Source organism: Ammospiza nelsoni, chromosome 19 (assembly GCF_027579445.1).
Source record: "Ammospiza nelsoni isolate bAmmNel1 chromosome 19, bAmmNel1.pri, whole genome shotgun sequence".
In the NCBI taxonomy this organism is placed as follows: Eukaryota; Metazoa; Chordata; class Aves; order Passeriformes; family Passerellidae; genus Ammospiza; species Ammospiza nelsoni.
Genome location: NC_080651.1, coordinates 11,914,038 through 11,939,194, shown reverse-complemented (window position 1 = coordinate 11,939,194; position 25,157 = coordinate 11,914,038). Strand labels below are relative to the sequence as shown.

Sequence of the window (25,157 nt, the reverse complement as noted above, 5' to 3'; positions counted from 1 at the left end):
CCACACTGAGTCAGGTGATGAACGGCTGCAGGAATGCACCTGCTCCGGGTGATTTATGGCCGGTGGGAAGCCAGGGCAGAGCACAGCTGCATTCGGGACCCCCCCGTGCCCCACAGAACCATGGGGTGGTGCCCCCAGCCCGTTTGTGGGGCTGCCCCATTCTCCCTGGGAGCTGCCCCGGGGCTGCCAGCCCTGCCCGCACATCTGCCGGCAGTGCTGCGCCCGCCAGAGCTGCTCAGCAGCAGGAAAGAGGCACAAATCTTGTTACACACTGGCTAAGCCTCCCTGGGCATGTTTTCTATAAATCTCCTGGAATTTATTATATGATAACTAGCCTGGAAAAGCTAAATTAAATCCACAGCCAAGAAACTGACTTTCAAGTGTGACCTAATTTAGTTGCTGGAAAGGGAGGGAGGCAGGGATGGGGGGATCCCGGTGCCAGCCGTTCCCGGTCTGACCTCCCGGTGCAGCCGCACTCCCCCCGTGCTCCCCTGCGCCGCGGCTTCGGGGACGGAGCCGCTCAGCCTTTCATGTCTGAGCGGATCTCACACTCCCACTCGCTGCAACAAAAGCGCCTCAAGGGCTCCCCTGTCAGATGTTTTCCATTGCTCATCTCCAAGCCTTCCTTGGAGGAGCGCTCTCCTCCCGGGGCTGCTCCGGCAGGCCTGGGGATGATGGGGAGGGTTCCTGCAGGGGCTCTGTGCTGGCTCCAGGCTGCTCCCACCAGCCCAGTGAGCCCCAAGCTCGGCACCAGCATCCACACACCCCATGGCCGGCAGCCCTGAGCCTCACACAGGGCCCAGGCAGGCTCCAGGAGAGGAGGAGGAAAGCAGCAGGGAGAAAACTGGATAGGGAAGAGCTTTGGTGGCCTGAGCGCCAATGGTTGTGCTGCCCAGGTGCTGGCAGCAATGGCTGCACTGACCCCAGAGACAAGGCATGGCCCTCCCTATGCAGGGGCACAGTGTGCACTATGGCTGGGGTGACAACCTGTCTGCCATCCCCTGGAAAGCAGCGCAGTCCCAGCCCCAGTGCTGCACAAGGTCCTGGAGAAACTCCAGCACTCCCGCTTTGGCCAGGACGCTCACAACAGCCGGATCCACAGTGATGTGGGGCCGGGCAGGACCACACAGCCCTTCACCCCAAAGTGCCCATCTGTGGGGCAGCTGGCTCGGGGCTGAGCAGGCACACACAGGAGGCGGGCAGTGCCCACGGGCAGGGCAGGGTGGGCACAGCAGGACCCCGTGCTCCGGCAGACCCGGGGGTGGCTCGGGGCTGGCACACGGACGCGTGCTGTTGTTCTGGAACGGAGTGCACTGGCACAGCGGCGTGTGGGAAGCTTGCATAATAGTGCCAGCCCACACTACGCCTGCTCCTTCCCAGCATGATCAGCCCCTTGCTTTCATGAGCAATAACATCCACCCAAAGTTTTCTAAAGACAAAAAAAAAGAGCTTCAAGGTGATGCACAGAGCTCAGCTGCCTTTGCTGCCTCTGAACCGATTAGTGCAGCTGGGGAATCCATCTGCACGGCCACTCTAATCCCACATTCTGGACAACCTGTACCCAGCAAGGGACGAGGAGCCTCAAGCTCCCATTTCATGATTCCTGAGCAGGCACCTGGGGCTGGGCAGAGTGGAGGAGCCAGTGTGCACTGAGCAGTACTGTGAGGGGGCACACACAGCCCCCACACTGGCAGCTGCTGCCCCAGGCACAGCCATGCGAAGCAACATCTTCATCCTCAACCAAAAACATCTCCATGCCCTCCCCTGGCAGGACTGCTGGGTGGAAAGCACATACCTGAAGGCCAAGAGCAGGTGCCTCGGGTGGGGCGGCAGGTGGGAGCTCAGGCTCGTGTTCACCCCTCCACGCCGTCAGGAAGAGCTGTCGGGGTCTCACAGCAGCAGCAGCTTCTCAGCCTGAAAGAGAGAGAGGGAGAGGCTCCAGTCCCGTCCCTGTGTGGGCACCGGTACCGGAGGAGGACGCGGCGGAGCTCGGAGCGCCATGGCCCCGGGGATTGCACTGCTTGGCCCCCTCTTCCAACAGCACAAGGATCTCCTCCAACAGCACAATGCTCTCCTCCAACAGCACAACGATCTCCAACAGCACAACTATCCCAGCTGGGAGCAGCTCTGGAGCAGCCCCTGACATGGGCAGAGGCAGGACCCAGGACCCTGCCCCGTGGCAAAGGCCCTGAGGAGAGGGAAGCGTGTTCAGCCCAGGGAACAGGACGTGCACACAGCAGGTTCCAGCTTGGGGTCCCCAGAGGGACATGTCCCACTCTCTGCACTGACAGAAAATGCTGAGGCTGGTCCTGCCTCCCTGAGAGCACCAGCCCTGGCCTCTGACAGTGCATGGGATGGAGGCAAGGACAGCAAAGACTTCTTCCTAAAGGAATAAAGTCCCCAACCCTCCTGTTCCCCCTCTGGAGGCTGCCGGCAGCTCCAGTTTGATTTTCCCCGACCCAGGTTGGACAGGAGATAATTTAACAGCCTGTCCCCCACTGTAATGGGTCTGTTTCCCTGCTCCCCCAGGCAGCCCATCCATCAGAGCACGGAGCAGTGACGTCCCCTGGCACCTCACCAGGCAGCCCCCCTGTGCTGTGAGTTACAGCACCTGCACCGTGCGCTGGGATGGGCTCAGAGCATCAGCTCCACACCAGGAACTGAGATTTATCCCCTCGGTGGAGCAGGGGCAGGAGCTGGAGATAAGTCACAGCAGAGCTGCAGGAGTGGCGCTCAAGGTCCTCCAAGGTTGGCTCACTAAAAACCCAGGAGAGGGGGAAGACAAGCCCTGCCTGCTGGTGTGGCTGCAAATCCCCTCCTGAGGCTGAACCAGCTGTGGCCAACAGGGAGGTGGGAAGGGAGCTGGGCCCCCAGGCTGGCTCTGCAGCAATCCTTGCTGCCAGGGCTGTGTGAAGCCACCAGTGTCCCCCAAACACCCTCCCAGCATGTTCCAATAACCCCAGCAGACAGAGATGGGCTTCCCAGCAGTAAAAATCCAGTAGCAAAAATCCAGCCAGTGAAAATCCAAGAGGCAGCCTGGAGAGTGGCTTGGATGCTGCCCCAGCAGCAGCAGACTGGAGGTGCCCACTCTGGGGCTGGCACCTGCACTCACCCAGCACACCCAGCACACCCCTGCTGGGAGCAGTGTGAGCTCCCAATGGGCACCGTCACAGGTTTGGGGACAGACCACAGAGAGCCCACAGAGACACGGTGAGCATCGCAGGCGCTCCCCAGACTCGCTGGAATTCCCCTCCTGCTTCATTAGTCCTGCTCATTAGGCTCTGCTCCTGATCAGCAGGCACAGCAGCATTGCTCCCCAGCCCTTCCCTCCCAGCCTCTTTAATGCTGGTCTGTCACAGCTGGTCCCCTAACCCCCCTGGGTGTCCCCTAACCCCCCTTGGCTGTCCCCTTCACAGGCTCTGCCACCAGCCCCTCTTCCCTCCCTGCTGTGGTTTGTGAGTGACCAGAGCCACGCTGGAGCTGGGGGCTCAGGGGGACTCACACTGTGGGGGGAGCTGGGGGGCTCAGGGGGGACTCACACTGAAGGGTTTGCCGCTCTCTGAACCCCTCCAATCATGGTCAGCAAGTGCAGGATGAGACAAACACTGGGAAAACCCAATTGCATCGCTGAAACAAACTGAACACAGCAGGATCTTCTCAGCACTTTCTATTTTCAACTGCAAAGCCACGTGAGTGCAGGACAGGGGCTGGCATGTTCCCCGCTGGTGCTGGGGGCCCAGCAGCATCCCTCACCATCAGCAGCATCCCTCACCATCAGCAGCATCCCTCAGCACCAGCAGCATCCCTCAGCACCAGCAGCATCCCTCAGCACCAGCAGCATCCCTCAGCACCAGCAGCATCCCTCACCACCAGCAGCATCCCTCACCATCAGCAGCATCCCTCACCATCAGCAGCATCCCTCAGCACCAGCAGCATCCCTCACCATCAGCAGCATCCCTCACCATCAGCAGCATCCCTCAGCACCAGCAGCATCCCTCACCACCAGCAGCATCCCTCAGCACCAGCAGCATCCCTCAGCACCAGCAGCATCCCTCACCACCAGCAGCCTCCCTCACCATCCCTCAGCACCAGCAGCATCCCCACAGCATCCCCGGCACTGGGAAGTGTTCCTTCCCCAGGAGGGATGGAGAGTGAATTGCAGATCCCTGCGGGGCATCTCCCCCAGGAGCCGCTGGGCTGTTACTGCACACTAAACCACAGCGATTAGATCAACAAGCCAACCCCTGCAAGGCTGAGAGGTTTTATCAAAGCCAGCAGCACCTCAGGGAGGAGATGGGAAGATGATGCAGCTGCCCACAGCATCTGCAATCCCTGGGCCAGCCTGGCGGCTGCTGCAGGAGCAGGACCAAGGCTGTGCTGCTCATTTTCAGGAGCCTGAGCCTCTGCTGCTGCCTCCAGGTCCCGGCCCCAGCCCGGTGCCTCCCATCAGACCCATTTCTGTGGGGTGCCTCAGCAGGCAGGGCTGGGGGCAGCAGGAGCTGGGGGGCAGCTGGAGCCCGCAGTGCTCTTCCCTGGATTGCAGAGGAGCAGGAGAGGGATTTTCTTTCAGCAGCGAAGTCGCTGAAGCAGCACTGGGCACCTGAGCAGCCCCAGCCCCTGCTCCAGCCCAACCTGCAGCTCTTCCCCACTTCCCTGTGCCACGGCTGATGTCTGTGAGTGCAGCAGCAGCAGCAGCTCACTAATAGGATTTTGATGCTCAACAGAAGATGCTTTTCTCCCCGGGTCTCGCTTACGTCACACCTGGAGGTATCCATGGCCATGGAGGTGACACTGAGGAGGGCTAAAGAGCCTCAGCTCCTGCGCTGAGGGAGCAGCTTCTCCTTCAGCTGCCAAACAGCAGAGTTACAGTGATCCAGCACTGCCTGCCCTCGTGTGCCCCCACCCCTGCACTGCCCCGGGGAGGGAGGAGAGCATGGCCCCTGTGCCACAGCCCCACTGCCCCCCTGGCTGGATGGACTCACGCCTTCCCCAGCTCCCACAGGAGTGAGCAGAGCCCCTTGCTGCTGGGGCTGGGCAGGGGAAGCCTGCATCCCATGGGCACCATCTGCTCCCAGTGCTCCCAGTGCTGGGGGAGCCTGGAACCCACAGGCACCACCTGCAGCCCACAGCATCACCCCCTCCCGTGGGCACCAGCCGCTGCCAGCACTCCCCCAGCCCCAGGCAGTGCTGCCAGCACAATCCCGTGCCACAGGGACCACCCACACGCCACAGCAGCAGCACAGAGACAGGCCTGGGTGGCAGAGCCGCGCTCGCAGCTGCTTCAGGGAAAGGGGAGGAAGGCTCCTCACCCCCCTGGCAGCCTCCTCCCCACAGGAGCAGGGGGAAGGTCCCACTCACCCCCACTACTGGAGATGGGGATGTCTCTGCCTGCCACAGACAGAACCAGAGTGATGGGAGCCACCCCTGCAGGTGTGGGTGACATCTCACCCGTGGGAACGCTGCTGGCGTGGTGGCAGGGCTGGCACCAGGGCTGGTACCGGGGTTGGCACCGCTCCCACAGCACAGCTCAAAGGTGAAGGGCGCCACAGAAAAGCCACAGGCTGGCGTGGTGGGAGAGGTGCCCCGAGGAGCTCTGGCACTGCAGTGAGGGAACAGAGCACTGTGCAGGCCAGCACAGCCCCAGGACAGCTGTGCCACCCCTGGGCTCATCCCACACGGAGGCTGCGCCCACGGCAGGGCAGTGCCAGCAGGACAGGGTGCCAGCAGCCGGGGCAGCCCTGCCTGTGGCCATGCATGCCAGCAGCTGCTTGCAGTCTGTTTTCCTGCACTAGTGCATTAAGCATTCCACACAGCACTTTTGCTGTAAATCACTTCCTATTCAGGCTCACTGCTGAGGGTCTCTGAAGGTCGATTTTCCATGGTTATGACAACAAAAACTAAAATTGGGTCAAACCTGAAAGGTATTATCTTTCTCCAAGCTGCTAAATGCACAATAGTAATGAGGTTGGTTAAGCAGTTCACCCCCAGCCTGCATTATTTGCTCTGAAGATGTATTAACCAGTTAAATGAGCGTGATAAGGCAGCCCTGCACATCCCTCCCACCAGCCACACGGCAGATCTGAGCTTCTGGGGCTCCACGTCCCCGTTAACCACCGAGACCGTGCCCCACGACAAAGGCAGCTGTGCCACACAGCCCCGGGCCAGGCTCTGCCCAGCCTGACCCACAGAACACAAAGGCAGCTCTAAAGGCACCCAGCAGCTCAGAGCCGCTGGAAAAAAGAATTATCCTTCCTCCTCCCCTCTCTCTTTCTTCTTCTCAACACTCTCCCTCCTCCGAGCTCCCGATGAAAGAGCGAGCCCATCGCCTGCCCCATCAAAGGCGCTTTGGCAGATCCCTGTCCCTGCACCAGGATGGATGGGGATTAGCCCTGGCAAACACACGCAGCTGACCCGGCTGCCAGCACCCAGCACGGAACCGGGGCTGTGAGGAAAACCCACCCAGGCACCCCGTGAGCACTGCAGGTCACTCCACAGCACCCCAAAGATGCTGCCTGCCCACGGCACAGCTCTCCATGCACAGCTGCTGCCAGGGTGCAGGATGGGCCTGTGGGGCTGCAGGACCAGTCGTGGGACACAAACAATATTTGTGTTCATGGGGTTCCTGCTGTTTTTCCTAAAACAAACACCCATCAACGTAAATATAACTGATGTAAACAAGCGTGACCCTAAAATCCGTGTGCAGCTGTATGGAACAGGGAAAAGAGAGGGAGGGAGGTTGGTTGGGAGAGAGGGAGGGGAAACACTTTAATTAATCTCTAAAATGAATGAGATGGGAAAACTCAAACTGCAGGGGAAGCATCTGGTGCTGCTGCAGGAAGGGGCTGTGCTCTGCTGTGGCACACCAGAGCCTTTGGCTCCCACGCCGGGCACCCCATGGCACCAGGCACGGCTGGGAGAGCCACAGCACGCCCAGGGCACCCAGGGAGGGCAGCCTGGCCTGTGCCAGCGCCATGTGCCAGAGCCAGGAGCTGGGAGCATCCCCTGGTGAGCGCTGCAGCTCCCTGCTCATCCCCAGGATCCCACGAGCAGCCTGTCCTGACAGGGCAGGGGATTCACTCCCTGCAGCAGGGACCCTGTGCAGCAGGGAGCACACAGGGAAACATCCAGAGAGCCTCAGAGTGCCTCTCACAGAGATCCAGCTGGGGCTTTGCCAGGAGGAAGCTGCTGCATGGAGAAATGCCAGCACTTTCTAGCACAGGAGGATGGATGAAGATCCCAAGGTGGGATCTGTGCTGGCAGCTCTGGGACCAGCACTCTGCCCTCCACAGTGACCAAAACGTGGCTGTGAACAGGGCCTGAAGACCAAGGGAGAGAGAGAAAGACCACAGAGCAGATCCAAGGAGCTCCAAGAAAGGGGAAAGGACCTGGGGGTCGATCAAGAGCAGATTCACGGTTCAAGGGGGCAGCAGTGGATCCAGGCTGGGCTCTCCCACAAGCAGAGCTCAGCCACACTCACACCCTGCCCCAGGCCAGGTCCTGAGGGATCCCTTCATCCCAACCTGGAGATCAAACACACAGCGTGGTGCTCTTGGAGAAACACCAACAACCAGCCAGCACAGCTCCTCCCAGGGCAGCGCTGCTCAGGAGTGACGGTAACACAGCCATCACCAGCTGTGGTGCCCAGCTCTGCCCTGGCAGTGCCCGCCTGGCACGGAGCTCTGCTCTGGGAAGAACCAGTCCCTTGTCCCCTCACCTGGGGCAGAGCTGGTCCCTTGTCCCCTCACCTGGGCGCTGCCAAGGCTCCTCAGTGCGGGAGGGTCTGGGATGGCAGGAGGGACGATGGCACCCCCAGGACTCACCCAAGCCCCGAGCTGGCCCGTGCAGGGCTCTGCCAGCCCTCCTGGCACCACACAGCCACAGCTCCCAGCACACATCCTCCCCCTGCCCTTCCCAACTGTGCCAGTGATGGCAGGGAGCTGGAAATGCCAGGGAAAGCATTCCTTATGTCAGAAAGGCAGAGCAGCCAGAGATGGCACCAGCCCGGTGAGACCTGCCCAGATTTACAGCCAGCACAGCTGAGGAGACAGAGGAGCTTTAGAGAACCTGGTTAGAGCCTCATGGGAAAGGGACAGCAGGATCTGAGTGACCTGAGAGCTCCAGCTCTCCATCGGGAGAACAAAAGTGACACAGGAAAGGAGCCTGACAGCCCCAGGGACTGCGGGGAAGGGGCTGCCAAGGGACAGGGACAACAGGACAGACATAGGGACAGCACACCCTGCCCAGGGAGCAGGGACAGGCAGCTCTGGGACGGCAGAGCATCGCTGCTGGAGCACCCTGCACTGCCTGCGGCGCCGATCCAGCCTCCCCCTCCTCCTCCAGGGCCTCTTCCTCTCCTTCCCCTCTTTGTCATTCCTCTCAGCTCACGCCTCTTCCCTGCTCTCCTTCAGCTGCTCGCAGCAATAATCCAGGGCACTGCCGCCCCAGCAGATTGCTCAGCGCCGCTCCCCGCGGCTGGCCGGGCTTTCAGTGACTCCCCCGGCCGTGCCGGGGCTGCTCCCACCTCCTCCGGCTGCCGGGTGCTCCCCAGCATCCCTCCCCAAAACCGCCCGCAGCATCGGCACCCCAGCAGCACCCACCAGCACCCCATCAGCACCCACCAGCACCCACCAGGGCATGAGGCAGGCAGGACTGCAAGGGTCCCCTCCCCAGAGAGGAGGGTGGGTGTCACAGGGAGAGCAGCTGCTGCTCAGGGAACCCTGAAATGCAGGAGGTGAATTGCTGAGCCCCACTCCCAGAGCAGAGCTGCCCAGGCAGGACAGACTAACACAAAATGGACAGGCCAGCAGTGTAACCCCAGCCAGCCCTGTCACAAGGCCATGTCTGGATCCTGCAGCCAGCTCTGGTCTCCCCAGTGCAGATGGCATCAACACACAGGAGGGAACCTTGCAGAAGCTCAGGGTGATGCTCAGAGGCTGCAGCACAGGACAGGCACAGTGGGAGCGAGGGGTGCTCAGCCCAGAGGAGGAGAGGATCAGGGACACTGGGGAGGTTATGGGGAAATCAGGGCCAAGGCAGGAAGTGGGGAGGGCAGTGGAGCTCCAGCTGCATTTTCCTGTTTCCCAACAAATCCATCCATCCATCCATCCATCCATCCATCCATCCATCCATCCATCCATCCATCCATCCATCCATCCATCCATCCACATCAGCAGAGCAATTTTAGAGGCAAGCAGCAGCCACCACAGAGCCACAAAGCAGAGGCAGTGCCAAGTGCCAACAACCATGGCCTGCCTGTCCCTGTCCCCTGCCTGGCACAGCCCCAGCCCCTGTCCCAGCTCCACGCTCAGCGAGGGGAGCAGCAGTGACCCCCAGCCCCCAGCATCACTCGCTGCCAGGCTGCAGATCCCTGCGTCCTGTCCTATAATTAACATTCCACATGTAAAGTTGGGATTGTAATTACTGCCACTGATTAAGGGGCCGAAGGTAGCCGGTCTCGGAGGGAGCAGATCGGCCGCTGCTCCCACCTCAGCACATCCCGAGCAGATCCCGCTGCCCCCGGCCGTGATTAACGGGGCGGCCCCGGCTGCTGCTCCTCCCCTGCCCTGCTGGGCACTGCGGACCCGCTCCCAGCGGCCCTGGGCTGGCAGAGAGGAGGCTGCTGGGTGTGAGAAGGGATTCCCTGAGCCTCCTCTGCCTGCTGTCCACGCAGGGCACAGAGGACACGGTTCCAAACACCCAGGTCCCCGGCAGGGAGAGGAGCACAGCACTCAGACCCTGCACTGGCAGGGAGAGGAGCTCACCGCTCAGACCCTGCGCTCCCTGGATGTGAAACACAGGGAACATCCCACATGCCCAGCTGGGCCCTTCTCTGCCCACCAGCCACGGTCCTGGGTGTGACAGGACCCTCCAAACCACGGCCTCATCAGGCAGGGAAGGCAATCAGCTGTAATTAACGGCGGCTGCAGGCAAAGAGCGGCGCGGGGACATTTCTTCCTTCTTTTCCCCAAGACTGCAAAATAAATTATCCTGCAAAGTTAGCAGAGGCTGAGCTATGGAAACAATTAAACAAAAATTAAATCTAATTCATTTATACTCGGAGCACAAAGTGGATAATGTGGGGGTTTTCTTTGCTCTCCTCTCTTTGCCTTGGTGTTACAGAGGACTATTATGGGAAATTAATCACGGGGAAAAGCAATGAACGTGATCTATCGCTCTTTAAAAGTGCACTGTAGTGATTATATAAAAATCTATTAGAGAGGCCAGGAAATAGCAGAGTGACACTATTTAAAAGGAAAAAGGAGACCGGGCTGGTGGCAAAGGGATCGATTCCTTAACTGACGGATCCGCGGCACAGGGAGCGGGAGGAGGCCGGGCCGCGGGGTGGCCGTGGGGCTGTGCATGCCCAAAAACCCCAAAATCACAGGTCCTGCTGCATGGCCCGGGGGGCTCCCACCGAGCACAGCCCAAAGGGACAGCAGCCCCAGGAGCTGCAGCATTGCCACATCCTCGGGGGCACTGCCCAGCAAAGCGACCCCAGCCCAGCAGGGATGGCAGAGCAGAGTGACCCTATCCCAACAGGGATGGCACAGCAGAGCCCCCTGCCCAGCAAAGCGACCCCAGCCCAGCAGGGATGGCACAGCAGAGCCCCCTGCCCGGCCCCCGGCACACGCTCGGCCCTTTAACAGCGGTGATAAAACCTTCACCAAGGCACGTTCCACCATAAATCCTGGCGGCTGCGGGGCCGGTCCCGGGCCAGCCTGACGCTTTAACGACACCATCAATCCCCGAGGAGCCCGGGGAGGGGCGGGGGCACACCCGGGCTGGGGCCAGGCAGGGGCTGAGCCCCCCGACCCACCGCGGCTGCGGCAGATCGGCCACTCAGATCCAGGTGGGCGATCCCAGCCCAGCGATCCCGCATCTCTGGGTTCACCCATGGCCACTGCACACACCTGATGCCATCACCCCATGGCTGACACCTACAAACCGCCCCAGTCCCGCATCAGCATAGGGAAGGAAACACCTTTACAGGGACTTAACGGCAGCTTCTCCTCCCCACCAGGTGTGTGGAAGGCAAATGCACCGCACTCCCTCCACTGCATCGCTTAAACGATTTCGGGGAAAAAAAGAGTGGAAAAAAACCCCTTTGATCTCAGCAGCCCGCTTGTTTAGCCCATGCAGGGATTTAATTGAGAAGGGATGTCCTTGAATAAATGCAGAGATGTCCTCACTCCCCAGGAAGGCTGCCGCCAGTTGAACAATCCCCCGAACGAGGTTTTCCGCTCATGCAGGGATATTCTGGGCCAGCACGGCCCCGGGGCCGCTGCCGCCCATCCATCACGGGAATGGCACGGTGGGCAGGCTGCCGGGCACAAGGGCAGGTGGGGGGATCCAGGGCCCGGGGGAGAGGTGCCAGGGCTGGGGACAGCGCTCTGCCCCAAACCCCGCACAGGGGGAGAAGGAGCAGCCCCGCATACGGCAGGATGGGGAGCGGGGCTGCCTTGGCACAGCACAGGGGCTGCGGTGCCCCAACAGAAGGCAGGGGCAGCCGGTGCCCAGGAGCTGGCACACACCCCCACAGTGCCAGCCCTGGCCCTGGCAATGCCTTCCCCACTGCCAGGCTGGGCAGGAGCGGAGGAGCCGCAGCTGAGAGCCTGCCACCAGCACCACAGTGGGCAGTTCCTGTTCATTTCCTCCTGGCCTGCAGGCCCTGCCAGTGCCCAGCACACCCCAGCATCGCTGCCCCTCCTCTGCCAGCTCCCTGCCAGCACACAGCCTCCTGCTGAGGACGGGAACCAGCCCTGGGGATGCCCTTGTGCCACACACCTGCCAAGGGAGCCAGGAGGGGCTAGGATGGTCCGGAGGGGCTGCACCCACAGATTTGGGTCTTTGCATGTGTGCCCCTGCCCCAGCCGGTGTCAGGCACCGATCAGCATCCTCCTCCCTCCTCCTCCCCGGCGCAGCCGCGTGGGTGCTGTGCCGCAAGGCTCCCTCGCCGGGGAGCGCCGCGCTATTTTCATCCGGCATCTCCCACCAGCCCAGCGCGGATGGCTGCGAGTGCAGCCCCGGGAGAGCTCTGCCCCGCGCCCCCGCACCGCTCGGGATGGAGGAACACCCCGAGGCTGCGAGGCAGGAGTGGGCTGCAGGGCCCCCAAACCCAGGGAGGGAGCTGCTTTTAGCCTGGGAGAGAATTCACTGCGATAAAGGAGAGGACACGGGAATTCCCAGCTCATTACGGTGCTGGCATCTGCCAGCCCATGGTAACAGCAGCTCCTCTTCTCCTCATCCTTTGCAGTTCCTGTCCTCCCCCTGCCCGGGGGACTTGTGCTCGGCTCTGCGGCCACCCTGTCACCGTCCCACGGCTGTGCCAGGGCAGAGCCACGGGGATGCTGGGTGCCCACGGGATGCCGGGCACCTGCAGGGCTGCTGCTGGGTGCCCACACGGACCCGAGCTGGTGCTCACACCGTGCCTGGCCACAGCTGCGCTGGAGGAACAGAAGAGCTCTCAGCCCCTGGGCTCGCTCGCTGGCTGCGGTGGCTAAAGGCGAGCTGATTAAAGCAATTAGGATTTTAAATAGTAACGCCAGAGTGGCTCATCAGCGCTGAAGAGGCAGTCAACTGACAGGCTGAGGAGCCTATTTAGGGATCCTGCTTGGCTGAGGATGCTCAGCGGGGCCCCAGGGCTCCCTCGCAGAGAGAGCCGGCACAGGGTGCCCCGGGCACCCCAGAACCCCCCCAGGGACACAGAGCAGCCCTGCCAGGGAGTGCCAAAAGGGACAGCCCTGCACACACAGCCAGCTCTGTCCCCTGCCCTGCGGCCACGGGGACACCAAGGAGCACCTGGCACAGCCAAGGAGCACCAGAACAGCCAAAGAGCACCAGAAGTGCCAGTGAGTGCCCGCTGCCCACCCTCCCTTCCCTTAAGAGTGTTTATTTTCTGTAATAAAGGCTGGGGAAGGGGAAGGAATCTCGCAGCGTTTCCCAGGAGGCGCTGCCGTGCAGCACAGCCCCACCGCAGCAGATAAAGTGCATTTTGCAGCAGCTGAAGCCCCACACACGTTTTGCCTGCTCGGGATCAAGGGCCGAGATGCTGGAGATTAAGGCAGCCTGGTAGGAAATCCATCTGGTTTGGTGCATGTGGATCTCCAGGCACAAAGCAGTCTGGACTCAGATGTGAGAGCAGCACAAACAGCCTTGAAATGCTCCCTGCCCTTCCATCTGCTCATTCTCTACACCTGTGTTTGCTCCTGGCTGTGGTGCCCCATGCCAGGGTGCCCATGGGCACAGTGCCAGCCTAGGCACCCACTGGGCACCCAGGAACAGCTGCAAGGAGCTCCCAGTGCTGTCCCCATGGGCTCTGCAGCCCTCCCTGCTGCTTCCAGCCCCTCATCCTCACTCCTGCAGCTGCATTCCAGCGGGATGGCAAAAGCTCTGCACCCTCAGATGGGGGAAAAGGGGGAAAACAAAAGGGTGGGAATGGGAGTGAAGGGCAGGGGCAGAGAGGGGACAGGAGCAGGGGCAGGGCAGGAGCTGCAGCCCAGCACAAGCCCCTTGCTGGCTTTCCTGCGAGCTCTGCGATGCCGTGGGAGGGAGCTGGCACAGGCGCATTCCGTTTATTTATAGGCATTTCTGTGGCACTCCATTAAACGCTGTGGTGGAGATATTGCAGTGTGAGGAGTATTTAGAGCCGTTTAACACCTCTTAGTCGGCAAAAGCCCATCTAATTCCTGCAGCGAGCTGGGAGAGCGCGCACAGCAAGGGCAGGGGCAGGGAAGACGGCCTCTCAGCCCTGGGAAAGAGACCTTGTGGTCCTTAGTGCACTTGTGGCAGTGCATCCATGAGCCCCATGTGATGCCTTCATGTCAGGGGCTGTGTTCTGCAGCAGGACACACATCCACACCCTGCCCAGCTCCCACGGAGCTGCCTCTCCCCAGCTGCTGCAGGGTGCTCATGGCACAACTGCAGAGGGTGCTGCCCAGCCCCGGCACCCACAGGCCCTGCCTGTGCCATCCCCAGCACCCCCAAGTCCTGCTGAAGGACAGGGCCCGCCCGAGCGAGGGCACAGGAGTCCCTGATGCTCAGGAGAAGCTCAGTCCCAGCCTTCCCTGGGTACCTGTAACTGCTCTGCAGAACCTCCCTGTGCCTTGTCAGGGTGTTGAGGGGCTGAGCCGGTGAACCTCCAGAGCCCAGGAGAGCGTCAGAGTTCAAAGGAAAGGCTGCCAAGTGCACATCAAGGTGACCTGTAATTGCTCACCTCGCTCACGACTGCAGATCCACTGCTGGCCCTGTCGCCCTTGGATGGCTCTGTCCCTGCTCCCCTCTGCTGCAGAGCTTGGCCTGCCCGTCCCCAGACAGGGCACAAGCCATGGGAGCACCCAGAGTGCTGGAGTGGCCACATGGCAAAGGGCCAATGGACCAGGCTGAAACACAGGAGATCCCCCAGCCCTGGGCGATGCCACCGAAGCCCTGCCAGCTGCTGGGGAAGCTCATTCCAGGCTGTCCCAGGGCACTGGAGCTGCATGGCAAGGGGCCCTTTGAGGCTGACACACAGGAGATCCCCCAGCCCTGGGTGATGCCAGCCCTGCCAGCTGCTGGGGAAGCTCATTCCAGGCTGTCCCAGGGCACTGCCCCAGCAGAGGGACCCTGAGCCCGGCAGGGCAGGGTTTGGTTGAGCCCAGCAGCCCCAGTGCCCGCACAGGAGCCGCCCCTTGCTGTGCCCCATGAGGGACGCTCAGAGCCCACCCTGGGGAGCTGGGGCAGCCGGGGCAGGGGCTGGGGGTGCCAGGCTGGCCCTCCCAGCTGCTCCCTCACACCCGGCCCGTGTCGGTTGCAAATGGATGCAATTAAGCCGGTGCTGCGGCCGCCCGTAATTGCTGTTTCCTCAGCCTGGCAGCACGACCCCGGCAGCCCCCATTACACTAATCACTGTCACAGGAACACAATCGCAGCACACACAAAAACCTGGTGTGCTCCGTGCTGAAATACAGCCCTGCCCGAGGCTGGGCCGTGCCATAAATCTGCTCAGCACTTAACACTGCCGGCTAAATGGCCCCGCTTAATTATAGCTCCATAAACAGGGCTTTACGGCAGCACCAGGGCCGTCCAAAATCAATCCTGCTGATGGACAAAGGGATGGACTCTGCTGCCCAGGGGCTGGGCCACCCCTGCTCCCCTCCATCTCCATCCCAGCTCCAGGGAATCTCCATATCCCAAATCCAGGAATCTCCATATCCCAAATCCAGGAATCTCCATCCCAGCTCGGGGATCTCCACCCCAGATCCGGGGAATCTCCATATCCCAAATCCAGGAATCTCCATCCCAGCTCGGGAATCTCCATCCCAGATCCGGGAATCTCCATCCCAGCTCCAGGGAATCGCCATCCCACTCCTGCTCCCCTCCATCCCAGCTCGGGAATCTCCATCCCGTGCCCATCTCTGGGCCGTGCTCCACCCAGCCTTGGCCTGGCCCTGCCACAGAGCCACAGCCAGGGCATTAGCATGGCAACCCACACCTCTCTCTGTCAATTATGCCTCAGTATTTGAGCTCTAACCAGCCTCACATTGAATCAGGGCAAAATCATCAGTATAAAAAGTGCCCGCACCAGCCCTTCAATTCCAGCACTGGGGAAAAAAAAAAAGTTCTACATCTCATAATGGCCTTCTACCCCATAATGAACAGGAAAAATAAATTAGATTCTCAGCTAAGGGTATATTTATACAATTTCATTATGTGCCCATGAGCAAGTCTGGTTTTCACCAAGATAAAAATGAGCTCTCAGCAATGCTCGTGCTAAATAAATGGAGTGATTTAACAGCTTAACAAGGAGTGCGACAGAGGGGATGCAGAACTGTGGCAAAAACGGAAAATAAAAATAAAAATATCCAAATGCTTGTGTTTCCTGCACTGCACTGGCACTGCCGGGTCAGAGCCACCCAGGAGGGAGGAGACAGCAGCGCTGGGATGTGATGTGGGAGCATCCCAGGCTCTGAGCACTCGTATCCCGCCCAAATGAAGCAGCTGGGAGCAGCTCCTGACTGCTCCAGCTCCAGGAGCTCAGTGTCCAAGAGATCCCTGTGAGCCAAAGCCAAACTCCCAGTGCCTCTCCGCGCTGGCAGCCCCTGGGTCCAGCTCACCCTGGCACTGCCACAGCAGCCAGCGATGCCAGGGCCACCAGTGCCAGCTGCCTGCAGGAGCCGGGAAGGTTCTTGTGGCAGCTTTGGGGCTGCAAGGGAATATTTGTAGCCTGGAAGTCGTTCCCAGGCTCTGAAAGCATGGCTCCTCTCCCAGTGCTGCTGGGATATTCCCAATTCCTCCCTCCCTGCCTGCCAGTGGAAGGAACCTCCTGTTACCCAGCTCCCTTCCCCGGCTCCACCTGCACCTTCTGCTGCTGGGGGCTGCAGCACGCGTTCCCCCACCCAGCAATGTCTCACAGACCCAGGAGGGACCTGGCCAGAGTTTGGAAGAGCTCCTCACCCTCCCAAGGTTATCTGCAGCCAGGGAAGGCCCCTCCATCCCACCTCCCAAAACAAGCCCCTCAGCTGTCCCCAGTATCCATCGGGGCTCAGCACCTTCTCCAGCACAGGCAGGCTGATCCCAAACCCATAACCCACACTTGAACAGCTCATCCAGTTAATGGCAGAGCTGCCAGCAGGCAAATCTGTCCCCTCAGCATCAGCAGCAAAGCCAGACTGAAGCAGTTGCCTTTTTTTTTTTTTTCCTCTCCTTTCTAAATCAACGGCGAGGCCACGCGGTGGGACCTGGAGAGCAGGAGCCATCTCCAGGACAGAGCTGCTGGCCTGGCTGCCTGTCACAGCTCTGCTGCCACAAGGTGACATTTCCACATTTCCCCATTTCCCCTCCATCCCGCCTGCCCCGGGGAGCCGCTGGATTAACGCTCCGCCGGGGTTTGCAAATCTGCGTGCGGAGTTACGAGCCTGATTCGCGCCAGGGCTCCCCTCCCCTGCTACAGACATTAATCACGGCTGCAAATGCGAGCAGGGGCCGGGCTCAGCGGGCCCAAAGCGCGGCACAGCTGGAGCGGGGCTGAGCCGAACCGGGCCGAGCCGAGCCGAGCCGAGCCAAACGCTCCCGGCTCCCTGCGCTGCTGCCGGCAGAGCCCGCACCTCCAGCGCCGGGAATTCCTCCTTTCTGTCCCTCTAACATCCAAAACAACCAGATCGTTTTCACCACACCATTTTCCCAGCCCCAAGCAGAGCTGTTTCCCAGGCTGCCGGAATCCTTTACAACCCCCGGAGGATCAGCAAACGATTTTTCACTCATCCCCCTTTGGTTTGGAGAGAAAAAGGATCTGGGCTCAGTCACAATTAGAGCGAACTGCAGGCAGGGAAAGCTGCGGCTCCACTGTGTGACAGGAATGATCTAATCAGGCACCGGGTCAGATGGCCAAAACACAAACCCCTGCAGAGATGATAACGGCTCACTCTGCCCGAGCCGAGCTGGCTGAGAGCGTGGGGCTCCGGAGGCACAGGGAGGGGGGGTGGAGATCACACAGAAACCACAGCACGGGGCTGCAAACCACAGGTGAGGGCCTCTGACTGTGCCTGGCCTTCCTCCTGAGAGGAGGAGGAGGACTCCCACATGTCCCTGCTGAGGCTGGCAAAGCACCTGCCCAGCTGGCAGGGTGGGTCTGTGCCAGCTCCCAGGGATGGAGGAGCAGGGGCAGCTGCTGGAGGACACCCCTGTTCTCTCCTCCTCCCAGCCCCAGAGCTCCCCAGGCAGGCCCAGGGGCTCCAATGCCAACGGAGGGGTCCCACTGCACCACTGGCACCAGAAGGGAAGAATAATTTGCCCTCTCAGGCAACCCTTGCTCTGCCCTTCCCAGGTCCCCTCTGCCCCTCACCCCGAACCAGGGAGCTGCAGGTTCAGTGGGGCTGGACACCACAGATGAGATTGCATCTGTCTGGGTATAAATAATTTACTGCTTGATGGTCAGAGTGAATTTAATTAGTTCTTGTTCTCCTGATAGAATCAGCCCACCGCTGCTAAAGCATTTCACTCCGAATTAGCCTGAGAAGCACTAACAAGGCAGCGCTAATTTTACACACACGACATCCCCCACAGTCTCTGAAAATACAGCTCCACAGAGCAGGGAGCAGCCCCAGGGGGCTGGGAGAGGGGCAGCGTGGGGGATGAACCCGGGCACAGCCTGGCCAGGAGGGATGTGGGGAGCTGGCACCGAGGGGCACCAGCACACAAACCCCATCCCTTCCCCTTCCCTCACTTCTAGCTACCCAGGGATTTGGAGAGGGGGCAAGGGGCAGGAGCCTGTGGCTGGCAGGGCTGGTGCTGCTGCCTGCCAGGTCCCCTCCCTGCCAGCTGAGTGCCCACCTCACCCCCTCCCTGCAGCTCCCAGGGTCACGCCAGGCCGCTGCTGCTGGAATCGCTGCCACAGCCTCGGAGCAGCGGCAGCAGTACACGTCAGCGCTGCAGGGGCTGAGTGCCCGCTCACCTGGAAGGGAGAGCAGGGGGGCAGCTGCGGGAGATGGGCACAGAGCGCTGGGCAGTGCCAGGTGTTGGCACCCCCAGCCCCAAGGGAGGGCCCTGGCACCCCACACTCGGCATGCTGTGCGAGCCCAGGCTGCACACTGACCTCGTCCAAGGTGGAACCAGCCTAGGAGGGGGTCAGGCAGCACCCAAGGCATGGAAGGGGGCAGCAGGGCCCCTGCCCCACTGGCTGCACCACCCCAGACCAAACCCACTGTGTTCCCATGGGCACCCCCGGCACATCCCACCCACCCTCCCTGTGCTCAGCCAGGAGCCCCGGGCTCTGCCCTGAGCACGGAGCCGCCGTGCCCGCAGTGCTTCCAGCTGCTGCCTCCCTGCTCTGACCTCCCCTGTCTCGGCAGGATTTATGGTGCCCGTTAAGGGCCTGCCCGAGCCTCCTCCCGCTGGGCCGAGCTGGCACCACGGCCACACTGAGCCCTGCTGCTGACCCCTGAGCCTGTGCCACACCGAGCCCGTGCCACACCGAGCCGCGCTGGTGACCCCGAGCCCTCTGAGCATCGTGGGGTGACACCCCCACAGCCACATGTGCAGACACACATCCAGGGCATTCCCACCCAAATTGGGATTTTGGGAAATGGGACCGCATGGAAAGGCTCCAACAGAGCAATGCTCTGGGTTGTGCCAGAGGGAACCTGCCTGAGAGGGCCATGGGGGAACTGATGCTGCTGCTGATTGCTGTCCAGAGCAGAGGCACCTCACCACGGGTGCCCACCAGCAGCCTGGTGCCATCACTCCTGCTGGCACAGCCACACTCCTGCACACAACAAACCAGCTTGTTTGATTAGCTCTGAGCTGCCAATTCTCACTCAATAAATCACCTGCACAGGTGAGGTGCCCACAGCCCCCGGGCAGAGGCCACCCCTCAGTTCACCCCTGCCCATGGCCACTGGGCACGGGTGCCACAGACAGGGCTCATCCCCAGGGCACAGCAGCACGGGGGCAGCACCATCCCTCCTGCTTCCCTTTTTCCTCCCTCCATGAGCTCATGCTCTGCCCGAGTCACTCTCCCCCAGCAGGAACAGCCCGTCCAACCTCGCCCTCTCTCCTGTTTACGCATAAGCCAGGCTGACAACTCCTCTTCATCACCGTGTCAGAGCCTTCCTCGGCAGCCATGCATCTCAAGCAGGACAGCACCATAAATATTGCACAGGAGGTGTTGCTAATCTAGTTACAGGCTCAGCCTCTCACGCTCTACCATCAGGAAGCCTTGGATTGAAATTGAAGTGTATTAGTATAATTTTATCAGGTTTTATTAAGCCTGGGGTCTCACGTTTTTGATATATAGTTTTAATTAAATTTTAAGTCAAAGAATGCAGTTGTTCATATTTTATCTCGCCGTGGCACATCGGGAGGAGGCCGTTAATCAGCACGCACCAAAACATCCCTTTGCCCGTGGGGAACAGGAGGAAACTTTGCCAGCAGAGCCCAAGTTCCCTCCCTCGCTCAGAGCCCGGCTGAGCCCCTGCCCAGCTCCAGTCCTTTCCTGTGCCCTGCTGCCCTCCCGTGCCAGCACTCACAGGTGGGAGGAGGGAAAAGCCCCCGGGCTGAGCAGGGAGGAGGGAAGGTGGCACCAGGGCAGCTGGCACAGGGGCGGCTCCCGGCACAGCAGCTGCCCCTGGCGGCAGGAGGGCAGGCAGGGACCCAGGAGCGGGGACAGAGCCAGGGGCTGGCTCCAGCTCCAGGAGGGACCCTCAGCCTCCCCTGAGGGCACTCGGGGCTGAGCCATGCACCAACAGGGGTATCTCTCTCCATCCTGGGAAAAGGGAATCCCAGCCCTCGGCTGCGGGCACTGCCAAGCCCACAGAGGGTGCCCAGGGGTACAGCAACCCCTCAGGGATGGCACAGCCGCCCCAGCAGCTGCCAGCTGCACTCCAGAGCCAGGAGCATCACCAGCACGGTGCCCTTCTTTCTGCCAGGAGCAGCGTGGGGACACAAACGCTGAGCTCTGTGCCTTCTGCCAGCAGGAGCAGCAGATGCCACCACAGCTGGCACTGCACTGCCCTCACCTCGTGGCTCCCTGCCCAGGGAGGGCTGTGACTCCCCGGGGACACAAGGCCACAGCGGGGGCACATTGGTCCCAGGTCTTTGGGAAAGGCTGATTCATCCTGGCTGGAAGGAGCTGCAGCACCAGGCAGGGCAGAGGCAGTTCACCCACCCCAGCTGGGCACTGTGGCACATCTGGCTGCAGCTGTGCCTTCCCCATGCACAGCTGGGGCAGCACAGCTGCACCCCAGCCCCTGGTGGGGCACAGCAAACCCTCTGCTGGCAGCTCCAGCTGGGCTGGGGTCTCCAGAGAGCTGACCTGGAGCATCAGCACTGCAACAGCGGAGCTGGGGGCACAGGGGCTTTGGGGACACACACAACGCCCCCGCACACGTGTGTGCCACCACTGCCTTAGCTGGGACCGAGGATCCCAGAGGATTCCTGAGCATGGAAACAGCTCAGCCCAGAAACATCTCCAGTCCTGGAGGTTCCCTGGTGTGGAAAGCAGAGGAGCTGAGCACAGACCAATCTCTCCCAGCTGAGATGCTGAAAAAAAACTATCATCAAACTTCCCAAAATGTGCTCAATTACAAACCATGTGTAATGCTATTAGCTTAAAAAAAACAAGTCTCATCTTTCCCACATGGAGGTCCCCACCTGGAAGAGCAGCAGAAACCACCAAGCACAGAACTACAGGTGACAAGGACAGCCCTGCCAGTGACAGGGACATCACCAGAGCACCCCAGCAGGGCCAGGTGCCCACAGACCATGAGGGCCCCAGGGGGATAAGGGACCAGAGGAGCTCTCCGTGCTCCCCAGCACTGCGCAGCCAGGTCCATCCTGGAGCAGCTGAGGCTCACAGCCCGTGTGACAAAACACAGCAGCGACATCCTTGCAGGAGCAGGGAGGGAATCCCAGGACGAGCAGGAATGGTTCTGCTCATCAGCTGCAAGACTGATAGACTTGGGGGGTGGGGAGCACGCTTTGCGTTTCCTTCCTTCTCCGTTGCAAAGGAACGGGGATTTGGGGTTGGATTTGAACTTCATCCAGAAGAAAATAATTTCGTTCAGAAAGGAAGCAGTTGGATTGCTGAACACACTCACCACACACAACACCCCAGCCCCGAGCCCATCACAGCAAGGCAGCTGCCCACGGGCATCCTGCCACCCACCCTGGCACTGCTGGGGGCTGCGGTGCCACCAGGGCCCTGCGGGTGCCTGTGCCGAGGTTTCAGCTGAATTTGAGCTGGGCAGCAGAGCTCAGTGCGTGCCACCGCGAGGCGAGCATTTATATCCCGGCCGCCGCAGCATCCCTTTGTAACGCACGGAGCCGTACAGGCAGCGCTGTCACTTCAGCCGTGTGTTACAAGTGTTTGATATGGAGATTTTGGCAGTGGGAATGGATGTACCTCGCTGAGAGGTTTATGTAAAATGACAGCTTCTGGAAAATGAAGCACTCAGATATAAAAAAAAAAAAAAAAGAAGAAAAGAAAAGTACAAACAAAAGGGAGGGAGGGGAGGCCTTCACTCTGAGAGGCCAAAGCAGATCTCTCCTCCCCGCTGGCCTCAGCAGCTCCCACCCAGCACAGCAGCGACACAGCACCGACCCCAGCGGCCCGGCTGGGCTGGTTCAGCTCACACACCGGAGCTGCCCCATTTCCATCCCATCCCATTTCCATGCCATCCCTCCTCCTCCTCTCCCGTTTACAGGCTGTGGCTTTCATCGCCGCTGCGCGGGGGCGGGCGGAGGATGCCCGGGAGGGAGCGCTGCTGTCAGCGGGCCGGGAACCGCTGCGACTGCTGCCCGGGACAGAGACGGGGACACGGCACCCACAGTGCCGGGAACCACTGAGACTGCTGCCCAGGACGGGGACACGGCACCAATAACGCCGGGAACCGCTGAGACCGGGACATGGCATCGACAGAGCTGGGAACGCGCTGCGACTCCTGCCTGGGACAGGGACACGGCACCCACAGATCCGGGCACTGCCTGGGCCCCTCCCCAGGCTGGGACTGCAGGTGCCAACACTCCTGAGCCACAGCTGGGACGGGGGATGCGGCATCCACGGACCTGGTCCCCTGTCACCCTGCTGTGCCAGGGGACGGTGCCGAGTTCCACACCTACCAAAGAGTCAGCACTACTGGCAGACGCTGCAGGTGGAGGCACTGCACGGGGAGCGGATGCAATCCCACCCCCCGACAGACCCAGACCTGTTTCCTGGGGAGCGTTTGCTCCCTCACTGGCTCCCACCACTCGCCTCACCCGATTCCACTGAGGCAGAGATAGGCACCGCAGCAGGGCCATCTCACCCAGCAAGGAACGTGCCAGCAGCACCCAGAGGCTGCACTCTGGCTCATCCTTCCAAAGGCACAGCCAGCTCCCTGCCTTGGCTTTACACCCTCCTCCAGCCCTGTGCCCAGCGGGGGGATCCGTGCCACGGCCGGGGTGGAAGCAATTCCTGCTGCAGCCATAATGATCCATAAAGAAGCTGACTTGTTTCTTACCTCTCTGAAATGAAGGATGGTGATTACCCTCCATCCCAGTCCACAAAGCCTAATCCAAATTGATGGCCTCCCAGAGATTGCTTCTCTTGCCTCTCACCAATCCAATACCCAGCTCCCCTACACACATCGACTCAGGAGCAGAACGTCAGCGTAATTCACGCAGGCTCGGGCTGGAAAGGCCATTTATCCTGCAGGAAAGGCTCCCGGACAAGACATTACATTAACAGCACGTTAGGGAGAGCTGGCAGTGCCAGCCCTGCTCCTCCAGGCCGCAGGCAGCAGGGCAGGAGCTGCTGCAGCCCCTGTCAGGGACCCCTGTGCAAGGTGTGGAGGAGCAGCAGAGCCGGGCACGGCTCCCGCTCGCTATAAATATCCTGGAGCAGGACTGACAACAAAGGCAGCAGCTGAGGCAGCACCGTGCACGCCAGCAGCACAGCACAGCCACGCAGGGAGCTGCCCTGCCTGTCCCCACGCCCCCGGGGACCTGGGGGAAAACCCTGTGATGTCCCATCCTGGGCAGGACCCTGGCACACGTCTGCCTGTCCCCCTGGCACAGCGGGTCCTGGAGGAGCCCCAGCAGCAGGGCAGGCAGTGGGGGAGCCTCAGCCACGGGCCCGGGACACAAACCCTGGGGATGGCAGGGGCGTCCCTGGAGCACCAGGCTCGGGATCCACTTCACTGAGAGCCTCTGCTGACCTTGGGCATCGCTGAGCAGGAGCCCCGGGACCCCCGGCTGGGCACTGAGGGCACCCCCAGCCCAGCTGGGCACCGAGGGCTCCCACAGCCCAGCGTCACACCCCCCGTGCCTGCCCTGCCTCTGCTGCCCCGATCTCGTCGCGCTGCAGCGCAGGTGTGCGCGGGGCCCCGCGGGAGAGCCGGCTCTCTAATTACACTGATAACAGCAAATGATGACAACAGACCACCGCGGGGACCGGCGGGGCCGCTGCCGCTCCCGCAGCGCGGCTCCGGCCCTGGGCAGCCCTGGGGATGCGGCCGCGGAGAGAAAAACAGGAGAGAGAAGGAGGCAGGGAGGGAGGGGAGCGGGGTCTCTTCACCCACTGCCTCCTCCAGCCTTTCTTCATCCCCAGCACCGCACTCGCTGCTCCCTGCACACCCAGAGAGGCTCTATCCATCGAGACGGGCAGGAGGGAGGGAAACGCGCCCTGGGCAGGGTGAGGCCAAAGCCATGGCAACATCTGTCCTGGGGGGCACCCCTGGGAGCCCCCACCTGCATGTGCAGGGGGCACCGGGAGCCCTCACCTGCATGTGCAGGGCACCCTGGGCACACAGCACCCACAGCCAGCACCAGGGCAGGGGCTCCACGGAGCCGGCGCAGGGAGGGACGCCCATCCCGGGCCCGGCACGGCCCCAGCACGCCCCGCAGCCCCGGGGAATGTCTGCGGAGCAGCTGGCAGAGGCTGCCGAGCCGGGGGAGCCCTGACTCACCGGCTGCCATCGCTCCCCCCGCCGCAGGTGGGCGGCTGCGCCAGGAGCGCTGAGCGGGGATGCGCAGGGGGGGCTGCGGGAGGGGATCCCCCAGAACGAGGAAAACAAACCCAAACCCCGGCGATATTCACGGAGCCAGCACCGTGCCCGGCCAGCAGGGGGATCCCGAGCAAAGCAGGAGGATCCCAGTGCTGCTCCCGTCCCTCATCCTCCCCAAAATTCCTCTTGAACCAGATGTGCCCTCAGCGGCAGGCCGCGGTGCGTGCATGCGCAAGTGTTTTCATCTCAGCCTTTAAATGAGGTCTTTGCTGAGAATTTACAATTCCCTCATGGCCTCAATCTTGCAAAGATTGCTTTTTTAACACTGTTGGGCTTTAATTCTAATAAGCCTCCTCTTTATTACAGAACCAGGTCACATTGCCTTGACACGGCGAGAAAATCTTTCATCGGGAAGGAAAATGGAGACGGGAAAAGAGAACTCAAGGAAGGGAGGAGGAGGACGGGGACACGAGCGAACAGCAGCGGCTCCCCCGATCCTCTGCGGGCCCGGGAGAGCGGCGGGCCGGGCCGGGCCGGGCCAGAGCCGCCCCGCGGCGCCGCTCGCACAGGATTATTTCTGGTGCGGCCGCACTTCCCACGCAGCCTCCCACCCCGCGCTGCCGAAAGCGCCAGCAGGAGCAGGGGGAGAGCTTGACAAAACTTTGACAGAATGAGGACGGAGTCCAGCCCTGCCCGGACACG

The 25,157-nt window shown here is 61.3% G+C and overlaps 1 protein-coding gene across 4 annotated transcripts in view; it reads right to left on the bottom strand.

Moving 5' to 3' along the window:
- The window catches only part of RBFOX3 (RNA binding fox-1 homolog 3), a 121,525-nt gene that overhangs the window by 59,447 nt on the left and 36,921 nt on the right, over window positions 1–25,157 (bottom strand). For all 4 annotated transcript variants that reach the window (XM_059485820.1, XM_059485817.1, XM_059485819.1 and 1 more), the window contains exon 2: window positions 1,796–1,914. The gene's annotated coding sequence lies outside the window, so the exon portion shown is untranslated. The remainder of the gene's footprint in view (window positions 1–1,795; window positions 1,915–25,157) is intronic.